At 47.9% G+C, this 19,052-nt stretch overlaps 1 protein-coding gene across 1 annotated transcript in view; it reads right to left on the bottom strand.

The window, feature by feature from the left end:
- The window catches only part of LOC138296881 (solute carrier family 22 member 7-like), a 211,896-nt gene extending 193,291 nt beyond the window's left edge, over positions 1-18,605 (bottom strand). Inside the window, exon 1 of the mRNA XM_069236375.1 lies at positions 18,548-18,605. The gene's annotated coding sequence lies outside the window, so the exon portion shown is untranslated. The remainder of the gene's footprint in view (positions 1-18,547) is intronic.
- Positions 18,606-19,052: the final 447 nt, after the last annotated feature.

Below are 19,052 nucleotides of genomic sequence, written 5' to 3'. Positions count from 1 at the left end.
CTTACAATGGAGGCAGACTTCTGGGTGAGTACCAGAGAGTCTGAAGAGGCATTTGGGGGTGCTCCTGAGAGGAGTGGTCTAGGTAGTTCCCAACCAGGTGAGGTAGGGAAGGATTGTAGTGTCCCAGGTAGGTCCCAGTATAGTGGGATGGGTGAGGGACCCCATGTCCAGTCTCAGAGGAGAGGGAATGGGGATGGGTTGAGGCCCAAGGTGCCCAAGATCCGGTCCCAGGTCCTGGAGGGTTCCATGAGGGAACACCAGGAGGGGAGCATAGCCTGTACCATAGGGCCATCAGTTGAGGGAGACCCCACAGTGTCAGGAGAACTTGGGGGGGTGGCTGTAGCCAGCGTCCCACCAGTTCAGGTGTCTGGCAGTACCACTCATAGTGAGGGGGTGCAGAAGTCCAGACAGAGGGTTGAGAGGGAAGTTGCGGACCCCAGTGGAGAACCTGGAGGGTCAGTGGTCAGCTCTGAGAGCAGAGCCCCCCATGAATGACCTTGGTGAGACCATTTCTGGGTTGGGGGAATCCAGACTCTGTCAGATGGGCAGAGGTCAGGAGACCTGCGCCATCCAGACTCTTGTGTGGCCCTTTGGACAGTGTGTCCCTTGAGGGGGGTAAGTGTGCCCCACCGGAAGTCCTGGTGTGCCAGGCAGTGGTTCAACCGCAGGGTGGTGACTCTGGGTTGGATGACCAGGTTCAGAGGGTAAACTCTGACCTGGTGGGGGGTAGGTATGCCCCCCAGGAAGTCCTGGGTTCCCAGGCAGTGGTCCAGTCTGTGGGTACAGACCCTGGACTGGAGGATCAGGTGCAGGGGGTAAACACTGACCTGAAGGGGTGGGCGGTTTGCCCAATCACCCACCGTGATTTCAAGGGGTACTCTCCCTGAGGGGGGGTGCAGAACCCTGAGAGTAGGGGCAGGGGAGAAAGAGCCTCACCCCTCGCCCCAGTGCAATCTAAGGGTACAGACCCTGGATTGGAAGGCCAGGTTCAGGGTGTCCCCCCTGACCTGGAGGAAGGGGCTACTGCTAACAGTGCCCATCCCATGTTGTCTTCTGAGGGGGCCACTCCTAGTTGTGGGGTGCAGGACCCCAGAAGGGAGGACAGGGGGAGGGAAGCCTCACCCCTGGCCCTGGTCCAACCTGAAGGTACAGACCCCAGGTTGGTGGACCAGTTGCAGGTTAACAGCCCTGCACTGGTGGAAGAATTGTGCAGGACTGCTTCTACAAGCACCCTGACAGTTTTTGACTCTGGGGGTGCCTCTTCTGCAGGGAGGGTACAGAGCCCCAGAGGGGAGGACCATGGTCAGGTTGTGATCCCTGACCTGGTGGAAGAGAGAGTGGTCAAAGGGTGCCAGGCACCTGGGGCTACTGCCCCCCACTCTCCACAGTCACAGTGGTTAGAGAGGCCTGAGGTCGGGCTCTCATCCCTGACAGTTGTCAGGGGTCACTGTGGCTTGCTGTCCTGGTGGACAGAGTTGCCCCTGGGGGGGGGCGAGAGTCACACCCCGGGGGTTGAGTGGGCAACACCACTGTGTTGGCCCTGGTGGTGCTATCTGCCCATTGGGATACATCTGTGAGCAAAGTAAAGTTAGGTGCTGCACAGATGGTGTCTGCAGATGTGGAGAAGGGTTCCCCATGGGTTAGCTTAGTGGGCCCTGAGAGTATGGACAGAGTGATCCAACTGGAGTCAGGAAGGCGTAGAACTGGAACATGCCCCTGCTGTTGTGGGACGGGGTCCTTGTTCTATCGCCCCAATCAGGGAAGTACATCAAGGTATTGGTTGTTCTCTCCTGGCTTTAGGCTGGTAGGGGGTCGTGTTGGACTTTTTTGCTTATGCAGGGTCATCCCCAATCTTTTTGCCTCCTGCCTCCTATTTTTTTCTGACCTGTTGCTGTTGGCTTTTGAACTCTGAGCACTTTCCCACTGCTAACCAGTGCTAAAGTGCAAATGCTCTCCGTGTAAATGGTATGTAATTGGTTTATCCATGATTGGCATATTTGATTTACTAGTAAGTCCCTAGTAAGGTGCACTAGACGTGCCAGGGCCTGTAAATCAAATGCTACTAGTGGGCCTGCAGCACTGGTTGTGCCACCCACATAAGTAGCTCTGTAATCATGTCTCAGACCTTCCATTGCAGTTTCTGTGTGCGCAGTGTTAACTGTAAATTTGACTTTGCAAGTGTACCCACTTGCAAGGCCTAAACCTTCCCTTTTCTTACATGTAAGGCACCCCTAAGGTAGGCCCTAGGTAGCCCTGAGGGCCGGGTGCAGTGTATGGTTAAGGTAGGACATATAGTAATGTATTTTATATGTCCTGACAGTGAAATACTGTCAACTTCGTTTTTCACTGTTGCAAGGCCTGTCTCTCTCATAGGATAATATGGGGGCTACCTTTAAATATGATTAAAGCGTAGATTCCCCTAGAGAGTAGATGGACATGTGGAGTTTGGGGTCCCTCAACTCACAATTTAAAAATACATCTTTTAGTAAAGTTGATTTTGAGAATGTGCGTTTGAAAATCCCACTTTTAGAAAGTGAGCATTTTCTTGCTTAAACCATTTTGTGACTCTGCCTTGTTTGTGGATTCCCTGTCTGGGTCAGTTTGACAGTTGGGTTGTTTTTCACCTCGCACTAGACAGTGACACAAAGGGGGCTGGGGTGTAACCTGCATTTCCTGATTAGCCATCTCTGCTAGGAGGGAGGGGTGGAGTGGTCACTCTCATCTGAAAGGACTGTGCCTGCCTCTGACAATGCTGGCTCCAACCCCCTGGTGTGTGTCTGAGGCCTTGCCTGGGCAAGGCAGGATTTCACAAGTAGGTGTGAGTCCCCTTTGAAGAAAGGTGACTTCAAAGACTAAAATGGGTATAAGAAGGGCACCCAAATCTACAGACTTTAGAAACACTTCTGGAACCAAGAGGAACCTCTGCCTGGAGAAGAGCTGATAGCTGAGGAAGAAGTGCTGCCCTGCCTGTGACTGTGCTTTGTGGAGCTTTCCTGCAGTGCTGCTTCTGCCAGAGTAAGAGGGCAAAGACTGGACTTTGTGTGCCTTCCATCTTGTGAAGAAATCTCCAAGGGCTTGATTTAGAGCTTGCCTCCTGTTGTTTGAAGTCTCAGGGACAGCAAAGACTTCTCTCTGCCAGCACCTGGAGTCTCTGGAGAGACTCCTGCCCCGACAAGTGGTGCCCTATCCAGTCCCTGGTGGAATCCAAGGAAATCGACTTCGGACGACTTCGGACTGACGCCGCTGCTGAATCCGGTGACGCCGACTCCGTGTCCTTCGCTGGAACGCGACGCTCTTCGCAGGCTCGATGCCGTAGCAGCCCCGCTGAAGTCCACGACTCCGTGGAAGTCGCTGCACCACGTTGTGACCGACGCCGCTCGAAGTGCACGGATTCAACGTTTCGCACAGACGCCGCGATCCCTGACTTCGCGCATCCGCTTGTTTTCACTCTTCACCAAAGGTACTGTACTTGGGGGTCTACACGACTCCGTGTCCGGCGCCGCTGGTCTCGGCTTGTTGGGAACGACTCCGTCACGACGCCGTGTTAACATCTCATCAAAGCATTTTTGTTCCTAAGCGCTATTTTTTAGTTTAATCTTTAAAAATTCATAACTTGACTTGAGTATGTCGGATTTTTGTCGTTTTGGTCTTGTTTTGTTTAGATAAATATGTCCTATTTTTCTAAACTGGTGTTGTGTCATTTTGTAGTTTTTACATGAAGTTACTGTGTGTGTTGGTACAAATACTTTACACCTAGCGCTCTGAAGTTAAGCCTACTGCTCTGCCAAGCTGCCAAGGGGGTAAGCAGGGGTTAGCTGAGGGTGATTCTCTTTTACCCTGACTAGAGTGAGGGTCCTTGCTTGAACAGGGGGTAACCTGACTGTAAACCAAAGACCCCATTTCTAACAGGAATGTAGAATGATGCCACCAAATTAGAGGATTGGAAAAGATCAGGTCAGGCATGTGTCTGGACTTGTGTGTAGTGCTTCACAGTTGTTGGATGAGTTTCAAGATCTCCAATCACCCTATCATATTTTTAACCACAGGACGACTAGTGTTTTCAAAGTGCAATTTGAGGTTGCCTAACGATAAAAATTAAATATTGTAGCTCCGGAGGAGTGATAGTGTTGACTAGGGCATTAGCAAAATGAGAGCGTCCTCCTGGGAGTCAGCAGACCAAAGGCCCTGACAGAGGAAACGTTTTGGTAAGTTCTAGAGAAAAGGAGGACCCCTCACATATATCAATTTTTGACTCTGAAAAGGAGAAATCAAATCCCTATTTAACAATAATGGCTGCCCACATGCTTTTGAGTGCCCCTGTACTGCCTAATAGTTGCTCAATCCTAGGGAATAGCTTGTAAAAATATCCGGAGCGGAATCATTCCTCAACCAAGCTTCTATTGAAAGCTGAGCGCCTGCTACATGATCACTGATAAATTTAAAAAATATCAAGTTTGTGTTTTTCCATGACTTTGCAATTCATTGAGAAAAGATTTACAACTGTGTGAGGCGGTTGTGACTGGCTTGCCTAGCCTAAATTTAAAGGTGGACTGCCAATCAAAAAGTTGCAATAATTACAGCATACCTCACTTTTATCAGGATCCATGGAGCGAGCACACGATGCTAAAGGGACAGGTGATTTGCACGAAGTTTTTGCCCAATATAGCTAAAAGAAACTGGGCCAGGGGTCCTTGCCCCTGGCACCGTCTGGGCACAGAAGGGCCTCGCCAGGATTGCCTTGAGCAGGCACCAGTGGCACGCATTTACTTTGCAGATGTGCACTTCCTATGTTAAGATAGCTTGCCTTAAGGAGGGGGTGTGCCTTTGGGCATGATGCACACGCGAAAATCAGGGGAGGAGCAAATAAAATCAAACTGGAGTCCAGACACTCCCTTCCCTAACGGAAGGATTCCTTGCAGAAGAAACACTGAAATAAGGCAAAAGAAGACATGAGAAAGTAACGCCTAAAAGCAGTGGCAGCCTCTTTCAAGCTGGGTACCAACAGTCTTTGGAGCCAGGCACCTTCAATTGCAGTTACTAAATACAAGGGACTAACACATGCTGTGATAGCAAATATGGTCAGATTAAGCCTCTCCATGCAGAGTTCTACACACACCCGTCGCACATTGAAGGGAGAGGTGTCTGCGGAGAGGCCAGCCCATGCTCACGCCTTACAATGCACAATGGTCACCCTAGGGACAGGTACTGATAGAAAGGCCATTCTGTCTCCACATCTTAGCATGCACGTTGGTCAACTTGGTGAGAGGTCTCAACAGAGTAGGTAGTCTCTCCCAAATCCTACTATGCATGGTTGTCACCCTGGTGAGAGGTGTCAGTGGAGATACTATTTTCCCAGGATGATGGACAATGTTCTAAAAGGACCCCCGAGCGCCTTTCCCTTTGATTTTGGAGGCAGGCTCTTGATGCACAGGAATATGATCACATCTTCACCAAACAAAGAAACACTTTAGGAGTGGTGTGGGGCTGAGAGGGTACAGGGGGTATACTTCAGGGCTTGGCCGCAGGCCAGGCCTTGCAGCCAACCCCTGCTGGGCCGAGCACGGTCATGATTGGATTAACGTAAAGTAATTACAATTCCTTTACTTTTAAAAAAAACTAGAAATGTACTGAAAAAACAAAGGTTACTGGGGCGTTTTAGTTAGGAAATAGAATTAAATAAAACCTTAGCAATTCACTTAAAAAACAAAGGTTACACAGACATTATAGTTAGGTTCAGATTGTACACCAAAAAACCATAGAAATTCAGCTGTTATAGTTATTTCAAGCAACTATAACTTGTGCCCTAAGGTGACTATAACTTGTGCCCTTGCCATGCACTGCTAATTACCCCGGATATTACATCACTCATGATACCTTCTTTGACATCAGTGATAATATCACTGTAACATTTGCCTAAACCCAAACTCGTACCCTAAGGTAACTATAACTGGTGCCATCACCATGCAGTCGTCTCATCAATTATGTTATTTCAAATGTTGTAATGATGTTACCAGTGATGTTATAGAATACGTCATGAGTGAGGTAATATGTGGGATAATTAGCTGTGCATGGCAAGGGTGCAAGTTATAGATACCTCAAGGCATAAGTTATAGGCCCTCATTACGACCCTGGCGGATGGCGGTAAAATGGAGAAAAGTACTGCCAACAGGCTGGCGGTACTTTTCTCCATATTATGACATTGGTGGTTTGGCAGGAGCCAAACCGCCAATATACCACACCGTCCGCCATAGCGGTAACGACCGCTGGGCTGGAGACTTCAGTCTCCAGCCAGGCGATCGTCACTAGCTGGGCGAAGGATTATGACCCCGCCTACCGCCATGGTTTTCGTGGCTTCCTTACCGCCACAAAAACCATGGCAGTAGCCACTATCAGTGACAGGGAATTCCTTCCCTGCCACTGATAGGGGTCTTTGCCACCCCTCTCCCCTTCCCCAGGTTTCCCCCACACCTCTTCCCTCTCCAGACCCCCCATGACATACACGCACCTTCACTTACGAACGAACACATGCATACACAAACTCACACCCACATTCATCCACCTATGCATACATCCATTCACACACACATCCACACACACTGATATACATACATGCACAGATGCATGCACACAACACAACATACACGCAATCACACATCCATACACGCACACACAGACAACACGCATCACACACTCGCATACACGCACGCACAGACATACACACACACCCCCGACACACACACACATCCCCCACCCCCATTCCTGTTGATGCACCCGACTTACCTGATGTCATGGGGTCCTTCGGCAGGAGACGGGACAAGGCGCTGCTGCCAGCAGAGGCGTCCGCCAGCAGAACACCGCCAGGCCGTATCATGGGTCATGATATGGTCTGCAGCAGTCTACTGGGGTGGCGCTACTGCTGGCATCAGAGCCACCTTACTGCCATCTGCCGGCATGGCCGCAGCCAGATTTCCTCCATCCTTCTGGTGGAAATCCAGCTGCGGTCATAATACGGCTGACGGCTGGTAGCCGCGGTGACTATCTTTTGGCGGCCGTCGCCGCAGTGGTAGCCAGTATATACCGCCAATGATATAATGAGGGCCATAGTTTCTTTAAATTACTCTCACAGCTGAATTTAGTTACTAGTGATAACTATAACTGGTAAAGTTCAGTGGTTTTTGGAGTTTAAAACTTGACATTCTCACAAAAATGTTTATGTAACTATAATGTCACTTTCACCTTTGCTTTTTTCCAGTCAATTTCTAGGGTTGTTTTTTTAACATAAAGTAACACTTTATTACCATGCAAAAAGCCAACCCCTGAATATGCACAGCTTTTGGCAGTGCACATTCGGGGTTGACGAAAAGCCTAGTGTGTGGCCAGGCCCTGTGTCCAACCCCCCCCCCCAGGGCAGCCAACCCTATGCAAAGCAAAGCACAGCATAGGGGTGGCTAAAGAGCCGGGCCTGCTTCCAGGTTCCTATGTCCACTCCATTGGCACAGCCTCCTCCCCAGGCCACTTCGGACCCCAGATTCCATCTCCCAATGCCTTTTGTTTTTTTATTAACAGGGGGTCCCCTGCCCCAGCATATAGGGACCCCTGAGACCCCTAACCCCTGGGGCTAAAACATGTATTTAAAGGGGAGTTGGTGCATGGCCCCCATCCCTGAGCTACTATGGGCCCCGGGAACCCATCCTCAAGGTGTTTTTTTTATTTTTATAAATGGGGTGGGGCATGCAGCCCCTCTCTTCATACCCCTATGAGCCCTGGGAAGCCTATCCTCTGGGACCTTCTTTTATTAAAAAGGGGAGGGGAGCCATCCCCAAGGTATGGAGTCATTGGGGCAAATAGGTGGCTCGGGGAGGGGGTGCTGGGCACCCTCCTTATTGTATTAATTATTTAGGCCCCAGAGGATGGGGTTCTCAGGTCCTATCCAGGGTCAAGGAGGGGGACCGTGTGCCCCCATCTCCTCATCTACTTTGTCACGGCATCTGCTGTTTGCCATTTCTTTTCTTTTTTTTTTATTCTGCAATCCGGCGGGAATCCCCCTTTAAAAAAAATATATATATTGTTTGGCCCTGGGGCATTCCCCTGGTACCCTACCACAGAATCTGGGTGGCAGGGTATTCCTTCCTTGCCCCCTCAGATTATTTTTTAGCTTTAACTTCAGGAAAGGGTACTGTAATGGCTTACTGCTACATTCTTCTTCATGTTGCTGACAGCCAACCTGAGCGTGTCTCCAATAGCTGTGAACTGGCCCAAGATAGACAAAAAGGCCCACAGACCTACCCATCCAGATATACAAATACTTTTGATACCTAATTTATAAAAATACTACTGAAGTCATTTGCACCAAATTACAAAAAAACACACTTTCTGGACCAAGATCTAACTTCCAGCCAATTTTGTTGCAGTTCTGTTCAGTAGTTTTCATTGTAGTGCTACCTGAAAATGTCAGCCAGGTCTGCCATATCTGGCATAGCAGACAAGGGCAGGGAAAATAAGTGATCAAGGAGAACAACACCCTGGACAGCTCCCAATCAGGATTCAGAACTAACCACAGCACCAAGACCACCCTGCTCGCTGACACAGATGACATCCTCTCTGTTCTCAACCGTGGCCAAACAGCAGCCCTCATCCTACTAGGTCTTTCAGCTGCCTTCGATACAGTGTTCCACCGCACACTTTGCCCCATACTCCACACAGCAGGCATACGTGACAAGGCCCTTCGATGGATACACTGCTTCCTGACAGGCAGAACACAGAAATTCAGGCTCCCGCCACATCTGTCAGAACATAGAGAAATCAGCTGTGGAGTACCCAAGGATCCTTGTTGAGCCCCACACTTTTCAACATCTACATGACCCCACTCGCCCCAGTTGTCAAGAACTGCGGTATGAACATCGTCTCCTATGCTGACGATACCCAGCTGATCATCTCCCTGACCGAAAACCCCTCAACAGCCAAGAAAAATTTCAAAAACGGGATGGAAGCAGTTGCCACCTGGATGAAGGAGAGTTGCCTGAAGCTGAACTCTGACAAGACCGATATCCTCATCCTGGGACCTTCCGCTTCAGCCTGGGATGACTCCTGGTGGCCCACAACACTCGGCAGCCCAATCACCCCCACAGACCATGCACGAATCCTTGGTGTCATCCTTTAATCAGTGCTCACATTGACCAGACAGGTCAACTCCTTCGCATCAACCTGCTTCCACACCCTCCAACTCTTCAGATGGATACCAACCAACTGCCGAAGAACCATGACACACGCCATGATCACAGGCACACTTGACTACGGCAACTCCCTCTATACCGGAACCTCCAAGAAAAACCTGAGCAAGCTTAAACAAATCCAGAACTTTGCTACTAAACTCGTCTTAAATATCCCCTGCCGAGAACACATTACAAGAAACCCTAGGGACCTCCACTGGCTCACCGTTGAGAAGAGGATCAACTTCAAACTCCTCGTACACGCCTACAGAGCCCTCCACTAAAAAGAACCCAACTGCCTCAACCACCGCCTCGCCTGGTACTCCCCTTCCAGACCTCTTCGCTCCTCCCAGTAGTCACTCGCCAATGTATCCCGCAATAAGAAGTCCTTGGCTGGAGGAAGATCTTTCACCTACTTGGCAGCAAAAGGTTGAATCACCTTACCTCTCCAGTTCAGACAGTCACCATCACTACCTCAATTCAGGAAGGACCTCAAGACCTGGCTCTTCAACTGATCCCTGAGGACAACCCCACAGCGCTTTGAGACCCTATGGGTGAGTAGCACGCTCTAAAAGTATCCCCCACCAAACTCACTGGTCATACTTCTGTAGCCACTGCGTAAGCCCCCATTAAACCAATATTCTAGATAAATAGTTAATGAAGGAATACAATTGGCAGCGCTGCAAAGGATGATTGTGTGATGGTCTGGTAGGAAGGCATAGCCTATAAACTGAGGGGCATAATTCTGGGGAAGCACAGCAAATCACCTTACTGCTCTGCCCCGCATCAAACTGAAGGGGTAGGAATGCACCATATCTACATCATCTGCTGCATTTCTTGTCCTTTCTCCCTGCATTGGCTCGCAACAGGCAGCCTAGCGGCAAGGAAGGCACCCTTGCACCATGGTGCAAGGGTGCTTGTGTGCAGGCAGGATTGTTTTTATGCAGGAAGAGACACCTTTCTGCACAAATACAATCCTGGGAGAATTTTCCTTTTTCTGTGTGCTTCAAATTGCAGCACACATGGAAAGAGAAAAAACGAGAAGAAATACAAATATTTCTTCCCGTTACTCCTCCCCTGGGGGAGTTGTAAGGTTTTGGTGCTTTCCCAGAGTTACATGATTAAGTAGATCTGGTGCAGCGTCAAAATCCATGGGTGTTGCTTGCAATGCCCATGGAACGCCTCCCTTACATTGAGTGAGGCAACGCAGCGATTTGTGCTGCCTTGCCTTACTCCATATCTATGAGGCCATTCAAAGCCACTCATGGCCACTTAAATTAATTTATTCCTAGCCTCAATAGGTCAGGGCTGAGACTACTCCCTCTGCAATGCTGACATTAAGCTCCAATAGATTTCACCAGTATCTACAGTGTGGCTTTTTGTCATTAGTTGCCACTACAATGTACAGTGAGTAGATCAAGTAGCATCACTGCCTCTCACCACCATGTAACATTTGTATGGGCCATTGAAAAGGGGACGATGAGCTACACAGCATGGCACCTGAAATCCATGGGTAAGGCCTTATTGTTTGTTGTTTGTGTCACTTATTAATCAAAAGATGATGCACCTTAGCTATATTTGCATAACGTCACTTATTTCAAACATACCTGTAGGTTTCCATCTTGTTCACAATACCATTCCTCAGTCACTCAGTGCATAGATATAACACACCATGACATCTGTTGTAGATAATTTTGGAGATGTCCCCTGGTCCAAGAAACATCTCACACTTGCAGTGACCTTTACTCCCCTAGGGCCACTGGGGCCATTCACTCCTTTGCCCTGACGGATTACAAACATGTCCAAGAAGAAATTTGCAGGGCCTATCTTAACTCTTGGCAATAGCTGTTGTTTACATCTGTTTTGAAGGGCTTACAGGGTAGCCTCAAGATGGAATTTCTGGACAGTGTGGAGAATATGTACACCAATCATCACTGACAAGAAACTGTGAAACCACATAAAGGCTGTCACACCACCGTGAGCTCAAGAGAAAAAAGTGTCAACCAGCTGGTCACGCACCTGCATACCCTACCCTCTGTTTGGGACAACACCGTAGTTCCCAGGATTCAGACCAGAGGTATATGTAAGCCTTGATGTACTGCAATCTTGTGCAAGACACACCAGGCTACTATTATCTTGCACACAACTTCATGGAGTACAGCAGCACCCTCCCCCAACCACATCCGCACAATCAAGACATCTGAATCGCGACTATAGGAAACCAAAAGTGTGATCTTTGATGGATGGTGCACCAATAGGTGCCCTATTGTACCTACTCAGAGGTACAGTGGTCGCACATCTGTAAGGTGTGAGGATATGAGGAGAAAGTGTACAAGCTACATCATCTTAGGGGAAAATAGCAATTTGCAAATTGCTCTCTCTCACCTGCATATACATCATGTCTTGAAAGCTACATGCAGTGTCAGTTGGGGTCATGTATGTGCTATAAGTATTAGCCATTTGGCAGGGTTGCAGATATGTACGCAACATTTACACGTACTAGTCCTGTATAGTGCATGAGTACTTACACAGGACCACATATTCTCAAAATCCTCCTGCTGCCAGGCGAAGGGCAAGAGGTGACCTGTGAACATGAAGCTGTCCTATGCACTGCCTGGAATACTACATACACATCTGCAAAGCAAGCGACGGCAACACACACACCCTGCATGTTGATGAAGTGCCAGATGTGTCTATTGCGGAAGATGTGTGCTGTATGGTGAGATGGCTGCGTAAGTGCAATCAATTGTATCTACCACACGTGGGAAGTGGGAACAGAGATAAAAATCCCAAGCAGCCCTTTGCCTTCCTGCAAGTGTATGTGGCATGGCTTTGAACCTGATGCAAGCATCAGGACTGGTTTGAGTGAGAAATGCACACAATGTCACCGGAGACCCTCTGTAATGACCCAGTAGCAAAGAAATGTAGAGCTGCTAGGATCTTGGCATAGGCTGGGATGGTGCAGAATCGGCACATCTCAGGGTCAAGATCCTGCTCCCACTCACAACCCATGTCCAGGAGGACATCAGGAATCTGCAGGTAACATCTTGACTGGAAATCTTAAAGATGTTAACCCTTTGCCGAAAATCCTTTCAACTCTTATTCTCTTCCTCAGATCATTAATTCGCATGACAAGGAACAAACCCATGAACACATCCAGCAACGGCCTAGAGGAGTTTGGTTCTGCCTACTATCAATTCATGTATTCAGCCTGGCTGTGATTTGCTTTTGGGCAAATGAGAATCTGGTGGAGATGGCAGGGGATGGAAATCACATTGACAGTGCTTGAAGTGTTTGGTATAATGTTGGAAATGTGAGGCATTGGCTTGTGACCTTACATTCACATTTTAACAGATTGTGGAAGAGAATACAGTACAGATATTTGATCATATTTGCAACTGAAGAAGAGACATTGTAACAAGTTTACTTTTATTTTTCTGGTTGCCACTTGAAAGGCGATATGATGAAGTAATTGGTAATGTGTATTACTGGATATTTCTTCACTGTTTTGGGGGTGGGTGTTGCTGGGCAAATTTACTCCCCTCACATTTGAACCACACCTGCTGTTTTTTGTCCTTTGAGTTATGTGTGTCCCTCGCTCATTGTGTATGCTAGTGTTTAGTTACACAAGTACACACATGGAGCAGGCAGAGGCTTGATACTGCAATGTTTTTCATTACATTTGGCACTAATATTTGTTCTACTACTAAATGTATCATATGTCATTGTGTCTCATTCTGCCCGAATGTGTAGAATTCTGCACCCCTGCCTGCCTTGTTATTTGAGTGTGGTGTGCTCCACCCGAGTGCGGAGATCCTGCCCTGAGTGCAGAACCTCAGCGGTCGTAAAGATACTGGTGCGCAATAGACTGCCGAGTGCCAACGCAGGGACCCTGGCACCGTGTGTCTGTGTTGCCTGCAGGATTGTTTTCGTGCAGGAAGGGCGGCTTCACAAAAACAATCCTGGGAGGCATTTCCTCCAAGTGTAATGCAGCTCACATAGAGTCCTGCTGCTCACCTGGGGAGGCGTAGGATTATAGGTGCATCTTCAGGTTTATCAGGGTTGGCTGGTTAACCTGGAGAGGTGTCAAAATCCATAGGTGTTGCGTGGGAAAACCCACTCAAGTGTCCATGAAATGCCTCCCTTGTGCAGAGTAAGGCAAAGCAGTGATTTGCGCTACTTTGCCTTACTCCATATCTATGAGGTCATTCAAAGCTACACAAAGTGGCTTTGTGTGGCCTCATAGATATGGTTGCAAGGAATGTGCTGACATTGCATCACAAAAAGCGATGCCACAGAGGTGCAAGGGGTCATAAATATGCCCCTTAGGCTTCAGGTCTTAACTTAGACTTCAGGTCTGAGTTTATTTTTGTGAATTGGGTCCAAGGTGTTGTCAGTTATAAAGCTAATTTGGTGTCATACATGACAAAGGTCAGGTTGGCTAATGTTAGTGTGGAAATTTTCAAGCTGCTGTTTGTGTAACCTCGTAATCTCACCACCTCACACCTTTTTGACGTTCAGTAGAGACACTCTGACTGTCCGCGTTTTTTGGAATTCCATTACTATTACCTTGTAAATGTGTATAAATGTGAATGCCATCATATGATGGCATATTGGCACTACACGAAACTCTTACAACAAAATCATGAGACTGGGCAAAATGACACACTGATGACTTTTTAATGCTGACGGTTACACGGCTCACTGGTTTCCCCATGTCAGGTGTGGTTTTCTCCTTTTTACATTTCATTTGAGCACTTGTAGTTCTTCATTTACTGTAAGCAAGAAAACTACAAGTGCCAGAATGCAAAGTAAAACCCATGAATACATGAGGCACTCCTGCCAGACACATGACAAGTTTGAAAGATTTAGATTTGAAGCAGGGACATACAAAAAACAGATATTTTGAGTCTCCAAATAATGGTGTGTTCTCCTTAAGACACATACTAAAGGTGTTTAAATGAATCAACACTTGCACTGGAGGAGGTGGGCTGCTCCTAGCTGGTGTCTTCTGGTGAGTAGGCTGCTTAAGTGGGAGGTTGCATACTTTTGAAGTTACAACCCTCTGATTGGGCACTCCATATGTCCCATTATTTAAATGCATTCAGCCTTTATATGTTCAGATATTATTTTACTCCATTCTTGGTGTGCACTCAAGGGCAAAGTCATCTGGTCCCTGAAACCCTGTTTCACACTCATAGAAGCACTAACAGCATCTGGGTTTGTGAGTAATGGAGTCCTGTCTGCGTTACAGGTCCTACAGGCTTTCTTTACTACCAAGTTCTCGTAAAATTAGCCCTCCTGATACTAACCAAGCAATGCGTCGCAAAAGGTCACAATCCACAAATGTCATAGCTGCCAAGTTGCCCTGGTCCATGTATAATCCTGGTATTTTCCTCCTAATTCTGAGACTTGTAGTCCTGTTTTATAATGGAATAAACAAAACTACAAATCCCAGAATTTAAAGAAAAAACCCTTGACTGGAGCAGCACATCACTCATGGACCTGAGAAACTAGGCAGGGCTGCAATTTGGGCCACTTTATTTTTTTTGAGTTCCCGGGCCTATGTTTGTCTCCAGTCTGACTCTGCTCTCTCACCACCCGGGACCTGTAACAGTGCCAGTCAGATGTCCACAGCTTCAGTCACAGGCTGCAGCAGGATTGAATAAAGGGGCGAGAGGAGCTTCCGGGGTAATGCTCAGGATGGGAGGCTGAACAGGAAGAGAGCCCTCAGGTGTGAGAAACGGTGTGAGCAGAGGATTTCAGGACAGATGGACTGTGGGTGAAACAGTGTGGCTGCTGCTGCGGTGTGTGGTATGTGCCAGCACCCTCTTTGTACTCAAATCAAATCCAATCTTTATTCTTTTCAGCCATAGATGGCCATAACAGTTAACAGTGCAAGTAAAAACACAATAATCACACTGAAATTTGCAATTAGCTCTTGATATCACATATAAAATGCAGATAATCCGTTAAATTAAAAAAATATTTAAAAGTTATAATTGCGAATGACCTTCTAACCAAACTATGTTAGTGCACAACTTCTTGTTTAAAAACAATGGTGCATATTTATACTTGGTTTGCGTTGTGTTAGCGCCAACATTGTGATGCTAACATGGACCAAACTTAACTCCATATTTATATTTTGACATTAGGCTCGTCTAGCATCAAAATATAGGAGTTAACGCCATTTCTAGGATGCGTGAACCCACCTTGAGTCAATGAAATGCAAGGTAGGCATTCCCATCCTAAAAATGACGCTAACCCCTCTACTCCCATATTTATACTCTGACACAAAAAAGATGGAGTTAAATAATGTTGCTAAGCCTGCTTAGTGCCATTATTTAACTCCTGGGTCAGACAAGGCATTAGGGGACCTGTGGACCCATTTCCATGGCCAAACACCATGGAATGGGCCCACAGATGTCCACCCCAAGCCCCAGCAATACCCCCACCCACACCAGAGGATTTTTTTTTCTATGCCACTGGGGGGTCCCTTACATGGTGCTGTATGTTTGTCCCTCCTTGGGGCGGTTTTGTTGCCACCTTGGACATCAACCCTGTTACATGGATAATTGCACTTTTGCCAATAAGTATGACTGCGAGCGAACTTCTTTCCTTTAGTGTGTGTCTCCACGCTGATGCTCATGACGGCCGTGGCGCTGTGAATTGGCTCACTTATGTGAAACTGTTTTGCTTTTCATTTTCAATTTATGTGGCAAGAAAACCCAGTTAGGAGTTTACAACGCTAAGAGCTCTAACGAGAGCAAATGCGAGACCCGTTGCATTGCAAATGCTTGTTTAAATGCTCTGGTAGCGCAGGCCTCCTAACCATATCTATGAGGCGATAGAAAGTCACTTTGCGTGGCATTGAATGGCCTCGTGGATATGGAGTAAGGCAAGGCCACGCAGATTGCTGTGTTTCTGCACTCTGCGTCCAAGAGGCGTTCCATGCATGTTGCAGTGGGTGTTCCCATGCAACACTCATGGCTTTAGATGCTGCCCCAGATTTACAAGTGCAACACCAAAACCTTACCCTATCCGAGGGCAGGGCCACTGAGGAAAAATATATTTATTTCTCCTGTTTTTAACTCATGCCATGTGTGCTGCATTCTGCAGCACACATAGAGGAAAAGGCCTCCATGGATTGTTTTTATGCAGGAAGGTGTTCCTTCCTGCACAAAAACAATCCTGCTTACAACGCAGACCCCCTCGCACCGTGGTTCAAGGGTGTCTGCGAAGGAGGCAAGGACAGGATTGCGTCACATCTCTGTAAATGGGGCCCCCGGTGCCTACCGGAGAGAAGGGCAGATTATCTTGTACTTTAGAACATCAAGACAAGGTAATTTCAACATGAAAACGCCCAAATAAAGCGCAAAAGCGCTTCGCTCGGTGGTGGCCCTGCAGCCAGTCAGTGCAGGGGCGCTGGGGAGAATGCTGTCTTCATTAGAAGAATTCATTTTGGCTGAATATCCAATCAAAAGCGACGCGCTGAGGGCATAAAGTGCATTGGGAAATCAGTATTCCCGCGGGGTGTCCCCCCCGGGATCGATCCATGATTGCACTGGAGTTTCAGAAGGGAGTTGCCTGGTTACTGTGGTGTCTGGTGAGGCTCAATCCGTGGCCATGCAGAACACCTCCTGGGGGCTAGCTCAGTGGTACATGTTGGGGTACATGGATAGGTGCGGCGTACCTGCTTGGATGAAGGTTTGGTTGCGCGGGTGCCTAGGTGTGTTTGTGACCTTATACTCATTCACTCATTTAATCGTGCACTCACTCTTCCATTAATCCAGCTATGCACACGCGGGCTCTTGTATATGCATCCGCCCAGGGACTTATTGTCACGTTCACCCACTCAACAATACTAACAACACACACTTACACAATGTAGAAAAAAACTGTGTCATGAAAATCCCCACCTATTTGTTTTCTGCTTGTGTGATGCCACAGGTTCTAAAAGAGCTGCGTCTGTGACCACCTTTGGCATGACTGTCAGAGGATGGGAGGTGAGTGTGTTAACGACCACCCCACCAAACCAGTGAGGTCTGACTGTCACAGGATGAGAGAGGGATGTATCAAAGACCACCCTCCCCGTGAGATCTGACTGTCACATGATGCGAGGTGGATGTGCCAAGGACCCCCCGTGAGATCTGACTGTCACAGGATGAGAGATGGGTGCGTCAGAGAGAGTGCTCCATCTCTTAGAGATCTGACTGTCACAGGATGAGATGTGGGTGTGTCAAAGAACTCCTCCCCCCACCCCACCTGGTGAGATCTGCCTGTCACAGGATGAGAGGTGGATGTGCCAAGGACCCCCCGTGAGATCTGACTGTCACAGGATGAGATGTGGATGTGTCAAAGACTCCCCCCCCGCCCCCCCCCCCCGTGAGATCTGACTGTCACAGGATGAGATATGGATGTGTCAAAGACTACCCCCCCCCCTTTGAGGTCTGTCCCAGGATGAGAGGTGGATGTGTCAAAGACCCCTCCCCCTGATGAGGTATGCCTGTCACAGGATGAGAGATGGGTGCGTCAGAGAGAGTGCTCCATCTCTTAGAGATCTGACTTTCACAGGATGAGAGGTGGATGTGTCAGGGAGAGACTGCGCTTTCCTGTGAGATCTGACTGTTTCAGAATGAGAAGAGTAGGGTGTGTTAAGGAGAGGCCTTGAGATCTGGCTGTCACAGGATGAAGGGTGGATGTGTTAGAGAGAGGCCGCTCCCTCCTGTGAGTTCTGACTGTCACAGGATGAGAGGTGGGTGTGTCAGGGAGGGACTGATCCCTCCTGTGAGTTCCTACTGTCACAGATCGAGAGGTGAATATGTCAGGAAGAGACTGCTTCCTCCTGTGAGAGTGACTGTCAACGATTACAGGTTGATGTGTCAGAGACAGGCGCTCTCTCATGTGAGGTATGACTGTCACACAACGAGAGTAGGGTGTGTTAAAGAGTGGCTGTTCGTCCTGTGAGTTCTGACTGCCAAGGATGAGAGGTGGATGTGTCGAAGAGAAACTGCCCTCCCTAGGAGATCTGACTGTCAGAGGATGGATGGATGTGTGATTGATGCATTTGGGTGGGCGAATGATGAATCTGGGTAGACGGATATAGGTAGATGCCTGGACTAGATGGATGGATTTGTTTGGGTGGATTGGTGGATAAATGGATGTAATTGGATGGCTGAATTCATTGATGTATGGATGGGTGCGTGGATATTTTATGGATGGGTGAATGGATGTCTATGAGTGGGTATAGATGAATAGCTTCATGGGTTTCTTGGTGAGTGGATATATGATGGGTGTGTTTAGGTATGTATGAATGAATAAAGGGATGGATTACTTACAGCATGTCTCTCCACAGATAGCCTCTGTCACGCCTCAGGGATGTTGGTCGTATCTTCATCGCTGGAATGCTTTATATGGCTGGACTTTGGGATCTGGGAGCTGATGAAATAAATCTTTAACAAGATCTGTTCCTGTTTACTTCTTATTTGGCTATGATTCTTAACCCTTCATCTACTGGACTGTCATAAAGGCCATTTACTCGACTGTCATAAAGACCTTGTACTGGACTGTCAAAAAGACCATCTACTGGACTGTCATAAAGGTCATCTATTGGACTGTCATAGAGGCCATCTACAGGACTGTCATAAAGGCCATCTACCGGACGGTAATAAAGGTCATCTACCGGACTGTCATAAATATCTTCTACCAGGACTGTCATAAAGGCCATCTAGTGGACTGTCATAAATGCCATCTACTGGACTGTCATGAAGGTCATCTACTGGACTGTCATGAAGGTCATTTACTGGACTGTCATAGAGGCCATCTACTGGACTGTCATGAAGG

The sequence above is a fragment of the Pleurodeles waltl genome, chromosome 5 (genome assembly GCF_031143425.1).
Source record: "Pleurodeles waltl isolate 20211129_DDA chromosome 5, aPleWal1.hap1.20221129, whole genome shotgun sequence".
Classification (NCBI taxonomy): Eukaryota; Metazoa; Chordata; class Amphibia; order Caudata; family Salamandridae; genus Pleurodeles; species Pleurodeles waltl.
This window is presented reverse-complemented; position numbering and strand designations above follow the sequence as displayed.